Here is a 7800-nt window from a genome sequence, read left to right as displayed (position 1 = left end):
CAGCAAAGCCAGTTATGTAATAAACAATTGTTAAGGGATCCATGATTTTTTTTTTTTTTTTTAAGGGATCCATGATTTAAAAACATTCTTGCTTAGGGCACCTGGCTGGTTCAGTCAGTAGAGCATGTGACTCTTGATCTTGGGGTTGTGAGTTCGAGCCCCATGTTGGGGATAGAGATTACTTTAAAATCTTTTTTAAAAAACAAAAATAAATAAAAACATTCTTGCTCAATTATAATTTATTTTAAAGTAACTTAATATGCAAGTCAATCAACATTTCCAGAATATAACATTTTCATTTCCATGAATACTTCCTTGTCAACTCAGCAAGAGAAGCAAGGGCAGAATTCCAGTGTTGTGGTTGAGAAATAGAGAAATAGAAGCCTCCAGGGGTCTCTACTACTTCATGATTTTTTACACAGCAAGATGGGCAGATCCTGGTGTCCTCCTTCCACAGGTCCTACTTCCACAGTGACTTTGGGTTCTGTTGCTTTTCCACTAGGAGACCTTGAAGGGACTGGCATCTGGTTTCTTGGTGACTCGTTTCCCCTGTGGAAACTTATGTAAAATATCCTCATCAGCTTTCTGATCTGTTAATAAATAATGATAATTTGTAGAAGAGCTCATTTGGTTATCATCCTTGGAGATTAATTGGGTAATTAATTTTAGCTAAACGCATATGAAATATCAAGTGCCTCATACGTCTTCAGGATTTATGCTCCCGTGTTCTTATGAGGCCTGCAGGCCAGAGATTCTCTGCTTCGAGATGAGAAGCTGATTTTGAATGTCCCCAATCAGGGCTGTTTCTCACTAGATTGAGCCAACCCCCCTCAAGAACTCACTGGGAAGGCAGACAATTGTCAGGGTCATTTTTCCTTGCCAGACTGGAACTCTGGAGCTCTGAGCTGCAAGTCGAAAGGAACTGGCAAGAAAGAATTTGGCTTCCTGGTTGCTCCAATGCAGAAAATCTATGCACCATCTTGAGCACAGTAGGGGGAATCTTTTCTGGAAGCAGCAGTGGTCGTGAAAAGGGATTCTTATGTCCATGGGAGCTCCAGGGGATACTGATGCGACTGGAGTCCATGCTTCCTTTCTGTAACTGCTGACTTTTGAGCATACTGACAGCTAACACACAAAAAAAGGTTAAGAAGGTGACGATACTGGTTTGTGGTTAAGAGCATGAACATTGGAGTCCTACAGGCTGGGTTTGAGCCTGGCGTAACTATGCCCCCATCTACATGCTCACGGCATCCACATTACTTCTGTGTGGAGAACAATTCAGTTAAACTTACATCACTATAAAAATGACTATGCTAGAACCTTTAGAGAACTCAGTGATTGTGGTAGACTGAGCCAAAAAGATCTGTCTGCAGTTAGGGGCACCTGGGTGGCTCAAATCAGTTAAGCATCTGCCATGAGCTTCTGTCACTACCTCAGGGTGCTGGGATCGAGTCCCGTGTTGGGCTTCCTGCTCAGTGGGGAGTCTGCCTCTTCCTCTGCCTCTCCCCCTGCTCATGCTCTCTTTCTCTCCCTCTCAAATAAATAAAGAAAATCTTAAAAAAAAAAAAATCTGTCCACATTCTAATCCCCCCCAAAACCTGTGATTATTACCTTATATGGCAAAAAAAAAAAAAAAAAAAGTATTACCTGATATGGCAAACGATGGGATGACGTTAAGGATTTTTCAAGAGGCTGCTTATCCAGGATTATCCACAGGAGTTTAAATAATCCAGTGACAAGTGTCTTTATACGAATGAGGCAGAGGAAGATTTGACAGAAGAGGCGGCAGCAATGTGACCACGGAAGCAAAGACTGGAAGTGCTGTGGGCCACCGGAAGCTGGAAGGGTCAGGGGACAGATTCTCCCCTGGAGTCATCAAGGAGGGGACAGCCCTATTGACGCTTTGGTTTTGGACTTCTGACCTCCAGAATACATTTCTGTAAGAGAATACATTTCTGTTTGTGACATACTTTGTGACAGCAGTCACATATGGCAAACTCCGCCATAGCTCATGGGATGAGAGGAGTCCTAACAGGGAAACCAGTTTGGCTTCATACCTGTTACTGGTTTTGCAACAAAATAACAATCTCTTAAATTCCATTGTTAAGCACTCTCGTTGATCTTAGAATTGCATTCATACAGCAACATCTCTTCAGGATAAAAACAGAGCAACCCAAAAGTCATCATTTACATTAAAGAGCTTAATTTATTACCTCTGAAATTTTCCCTCCCTTTATACTTTCCACAGTTGTGAAAACATGTTTCTTTTAGTGCCAAGAACTATACTATATTTAGTTTACTTTGCTATGTGTTTATTCCCGCACCAGAACAAAAACACACTCACGTAGAGCTCAATGACTGCATGCACGGTTTAGCTACAGCACCACTACACAGGTCAGACTTCAGCTGGGCACTCTTCTGTTGATACTGCGGGCACTAAACCTTTTTGGAAGAAATCCAAATGCATATTATAGAAAAAGTCAATGTTTTGGCCTCCATTAAAGTGCTTGCATGAAAGCATACCTTTTTTAACTCAGATGTACTGAGATTTAATTTACATAGAGTAAAACTTAACCTTTCTTTAGTCTATAGTTCTGAGTTCGACAACTAGAATCTTAGAATCACCCCATGATCAAGACACACAACAGTCCATCATCCCAAAAAGTTCTTTCACACCCTTTTGTGGTCAGCGCTCCTCCCTGGCTACCAGCGAACTCATGACAGGCACAGATAAGCAGAGCAGAGGCTGGCCCCTGGCTACCACTCCTGCCCTCCACACGGAGCTGCCTCTGCCTTGGCCACACCAGCCTGATGGGTTCCTTGTGCTCTGCGTGCTCCCACCCACAAGATCTGCCTCTATCGTCCCTTTCAGCTAGAACACACTTCTCTGTCTTCTGCACCTAGGTTAACCTTACTCATCCTTGAGATCTCAGCATTGACATCTTTTCCTCAAAGAAGCCTTTCCTGAGTAGCTCCAGTCCCTCTACATTGTACTGAGCACAGCGATTTTATATTTGTGTATTCTTTGATTAATGTCTATCTTCCCCTTAAACTTCGAGTTTCGTGAGGGCAGGGACCATGATCTTATGCTTAGCCTATAGTATGATCATAGGTATCTAATAAAGACTAAGTACATGCATAGATACCTTGAAACCAGCAATGTTCTAGGTATTTGCTTTTGATTCTTTAATCAAAAAATCTTTTTTTTTGATGTGATGATCTTAAACCATAAATCCTTTGACATTCCTCCCTCCAAAGGGTGAACTCTTAATTCCCTTCCCATTGACTCAGTGACTTACTTCTAATGAATAGAATGCAGCAGAAGTGACAGCATCATAGAAGGTACTGCACCTTCTCCTTGCTACCTCTGGGGTCTCTCAGTCATGGGGCGGGGGTGGGGGGGAAATGCCAGCTGCCATGTCATGCAGACATGTGAGAGCAGCCTTATGAAAAAGCCCACGGAGTGAGTTACTGAGGCCTTCTGCCAACAGCCACGTCAGTGAGGGAATTGGATCCTTCAGCCCCCGTCAAGCCTCTGGGACTGCAGTCCTGGCACATGTCTTCACTGCACCCTCAAGAAAGACCCTGAGCTGGAACAATCCAGCTAAGTCCCTCCCATATTCCTACCCTGGGAAACTGTGTGATATGTTTGCTGTTTCAGGTTGCGAAGTTGAAACAGTAGCTGAAAGAACTGATAGGGGAAAGAAAGAACAGCAAGTGGAGGTGACCTGTTCAAGATCACACAACCAGTCAATGGCAGGTGCAGGATCCCTGCACAGGTCATGTGGCTCCGAAGGGCATGTTCTGTGTCCCACAGTGCGTTGCCTCCTTAAGATGCTTAGCCTGGCAAATGCAAAATCATCCGGCTGCAAGTATAAAATCTTTGCAAATTGGTTCATGTTACAGTTTTAGGAGGTGCTTTCTGGAATGCCAAAGAAGCTGCTGACTGGAGGAGTTCCTGGAGAATGGTAAGTAAAAAGGCAATTCTAATGAAGAAGTTATACTGGACTGAACTATTTAGTCTCTGCGAAGACAATTTGTTGGAAGAGTAGATTGAGGCAAGTTTGTTAGAAATTTAAAAAGAGATAACTTAAAAGTTGTTTTTCTTTAGCTCATTATTACAGTATTGTAAACCACTTTCACACAGTATGAATGCATTTTCCTTTTTTTTATAGTTGTTTTTTTTTTAGATTTTATTTATTTATTTGACAGAGAGAGATCACAAGTAGGTAGAAAGGCAGGCAGAGAGAGAGAGGAGGAGGAAACAGGCTCCCCGCCGAGCAGAGAGCCCGACGCGGGACTCGATCCCAGGACCCTGAGACCATGACCCGAGCCGAAGGCAGCGGCCCAACCCACTGAGCCACCCAGGCGCCCTGAATGCATTTTCCTAGAATGCTCATTTTTTATATATCCAATATATTTATGTTTAATATTTCACATATTACACATCTTTAATAGTGTAAATATTTGTAAATATATTTGTAAATAGTATAAATATTTAGTATATATGTGAAGGAATTACTGAAATTCAGTATTTTTTTTTTAAGATTTTATTCATTTATTTGACAGACATAGAACACAAGTAGGCAGAGAGGCAGGCAGAGAGAGAGAGAGAGAGAGAAGCAAGCTCTGCACTGAGCAGAGAGCCTGATGCCGGGCTCGATCCCAGGACCCTGGGATCATGACCCGAGCCAAAGGCAGAGGCTTTAACCCACTGAGCCACCCAGGCGCCCCTGAAATTCAGTATTTTTAAAAAGATTTTATTTATTTGTCAGAGAGAGAACACGAGCACAAGCAGGGAGACAGCAGGCAGAGGGAGAAGCAGACTCCTGGCTGAGCAGGGAGCCTGATCAGGACTTGATCCCAGGACCCCAGGACCCCAGGATCATGACCTGAGCTGAAGGCAGAAGCTTAACTGACTGAGCCATCCAGGCGTCCCTTAAATACAGTATTTTGCTCAGATTTCCTAGTTAACATTCCAAAGGCTCGTACCTTGCAGTAGGCAAAGATTTCTTAAATAGCACACAAAAGCATGAATCTCAATATATAAGCTTAATTAGCCATTGCAAGCTATTTATCTGCATGGTGCCCAGTGGTATTGCTGTCTATGTTGATTAGACTGAATATCTTCAACCCATCACTCTAGAATGATTGACTCATTTCCCTTTCTCCTCTTATGCCTTTCCTTTTCCCAAATCAATAAAACATTCCTTTCATCTAATTACTCCACTCACCTTTATTGTCTTTCTTTATTAAAGCATTGTCACTAGTTCCCTCCTCACGAGTACTAGACTCTTTAAGCTAATTTATGTTGAGATCTCCTGGCACTAGGATGCAGGAATATTGCTGGGCCATGGAAAGGCCCACAAGTGTGAACCAGAGAGATGTCTCTCCATCTTTTGTCAGTGATCCCGTCTTCATGTCTGGAGATTTGAGAAGTGCTATTCAGTGGCAAACAACATGGAACACTTTCGTTTTCCCAATAACTTGGCTTTCAAGAATCTCAATTCACTCTGGAGCTGGAAAAAATTTAATTATGCCAAGTAGCAGCTCCTGGGTCTCTGTGGCTAAATTAAGCCCATTCCAGTGCTTGTCTTTAGAGTGGATTATTAAAATCTCAGGCTCCTGTCCAGTTCACAGCCCACCCCCTCAGTGGGAGCTCAGCTGTCTATGACATGGTGCTTGGCCTCTCTTCTCTATTCCTCTTGGGGCCTGCTTCCCGCTGGTGGGATGAGTGGGGAAAGGGTTCAGGCACGTGAGCATGTGAGTGCTGGCACACTGGGGGTGACCATGGGGACGCCGAGCAGGTCCAGTTGTTCCCTGTGGCTACTTTACCTACCACTGGCTACAAAATGCTGGTGTTGTCTGTGGCCGGGATGGGACTTTTGGGGACCCAATAAATAACTTCCCTTCCACTGGGAGGCAAACGTGGGACTTAGGCTGAGGGAGACAGGAACACCATGGCAACTCCTGATAATGCTTCTGCTGGCTTGCAGGGCTTATGGAGCTAAACAGAGCAGGCAGGTCAATGCTCCATCTCGGCATTGGACAGATGGACCCAGTCATGGCTCCCAACACTGCCACTTTCTCTTACGGCCCTGCAGGGGTGAAGCTGACTATGCTTCCTTTCTCATGGCCAAGAGGGAGAAAGATAGTGCTGAGTGAACATATACAGTTCCTCTACCCCCAATCACCAATTGGGCAAATCCCTCTGCCTTCTGGGATGGGGAGGGTGTGAAACTAGAGGCTGAGAGAAGTCTCAACCAAATAGGGCAAAACCAGTCAGAATGTACATGTATGAATATGCATGCACATTTTGATTTAATTTTATAAGCAACATAATGAAAGATGTGGAAGGATACCTGGTAGGAGGCGTCCGTTTATAATCAAAGAAGTCACATAGTGTCACTTCATTATAGTCTATTGGGGCAGTTTGGGGGGTGGTGGGTGGAATATAATGTGAAAGCAGGAGAAGAGAGTATAGACATAAGCCAAACAGGGAAAAAAAAAATCACCAAGAAACAGTATGTATGGTGTGATCACTCTGTATTTATGTGTGTGTGTGTATGTGTGTATATTTGCCTTAAGAAGTGATAATCAAGGGCACCTGTGTGGCTCAGTGGGTTGGGCCTCTGCCTTTGGCTCGGGTCATGGTCTCGGGGTCCTGGGATCAAGTCCTGCATCAGGCTCTCTCCTTGGCGGGGAGCCTGCTTCCTCCTCTCTCTCTCTCTCTGCCTGCCTCTCTACCACTTGTGATCTCTGTCAAGTAAATAAATAAAGTAAAAAAAAAAAAAAAAAAAAAGAAGAAGAAGTGATACTCAAAATTCTTCAACCCGTATAGCATGGTTCATACCCCACCAGTTAAAGTAGACACCAAAGAACTGGGGCAGGATCCCTGAAAATTCCCTCACTGAACCAGGCATTCATCTGGAGTGGGGGGTGGCCCGAGGGGTTTGGGGAGAGAGCCTGGGAGATCAGGGTGGTGGGATGGGATTTGGGGTCTGAGGGTGGTAGCACTTGAGATGCTCAAGGCAGTAGCTATTCACTAAACCAATTCAGAAGCACTTCAATGTTTTGACAACATGTCCAGCTCTATCAAGGCATTCTACTTGAATAACACACTTGTTGACTTACTCATAAGATCAAATTCTTCCTTCCTATGCTATGTTATCTAATTCAACTGGGAACAGGCACTGCTCATATGAAGAAAACCTGAATTCTGGGGGCCAGAGGAGCCACTTCAAAGCTTCACTCAAATGACTGGAAAGTTCAGGCTTGGCTGTTGGCTGGAAACCTCAACAGGGCTGTGGATTAGGGCCTTGGTTCTTCTCCATCTGGGCCTCTCTTCAGGCTGCTTGTGCTTCCTTACAGCATGGTGGTTAGGTTCCAAGAGAAATCAGGAGGCGTCCGTTTATAATCAAAGAAGTCACATAGTGTCACTTCATTATAGTCTATTGGGGCAGGGTAGTCATAGGGGCTCATCCACTTTTTAGGGGAGGGGACTTATACCCCACCCCTCCAGGGAAGGAGTGTCGAGGTCATACTATAAGAAGAGCATATGGCAAGGAAGACACGGGAGGAAATACAGTATACTACAACACACTTCTGCTGTCTGTGATATCTACGGTCTGTGTTGGCCTGGGTTCCAAATGTCTCTGCTTTTATTCACACTGCTACACATAGGGCACAGATTAGCTAGTATAACTGAAAGATTGGAGGAAGAAGGGAAAAGTTAAAAATGTATAGGCGACCAAAAGAAGAACTAAAGTGAACATTTGTGAAACTGCTACTTAACAATGT

At 44.0% G+C, this 7800-nt stretch overlaps 1 long non-coding RNA gene across 1 annotated transcript; it reads right to left on the bottom strand.

Moving 5' to 3' along the window:
* Window positions 1-237: 237 nt before the first annotated feature.
* On the bottom strand, window positions 238-2411 carry LOC132020553 (uncharacterized). Its single transcript, XR_009405026.1, has 3 exons — window positions 2345-2411; window positions 1648-1937; window positions 238-558 (listed from the first exon to the last, which is right to left on the bottom strand). It is a non-coding gene; the product is annotated as an uncharacterized LOC132020553 (long non-coding RNA).
* Between the last annotated feature and the right edge of the window lie 5389 nt (window positions 2412-7800).

Source organism: Mustela nigripes, chromosome 6, assembly GCF_022355385.1.
Source record: "Mustela nigripes isolate SB6536 chromosome 6, MUSNIG.SB6536, whole genome shotgun sequence".
NCBI lineage: Eukaryota > Metazoa > Chordata > Mammalia > Carnivora > Mustelidae > Mustela > Mustela nigripes.
This window is presented reverse-complemented; position numbering and strand designations above follow the sequence as displayed.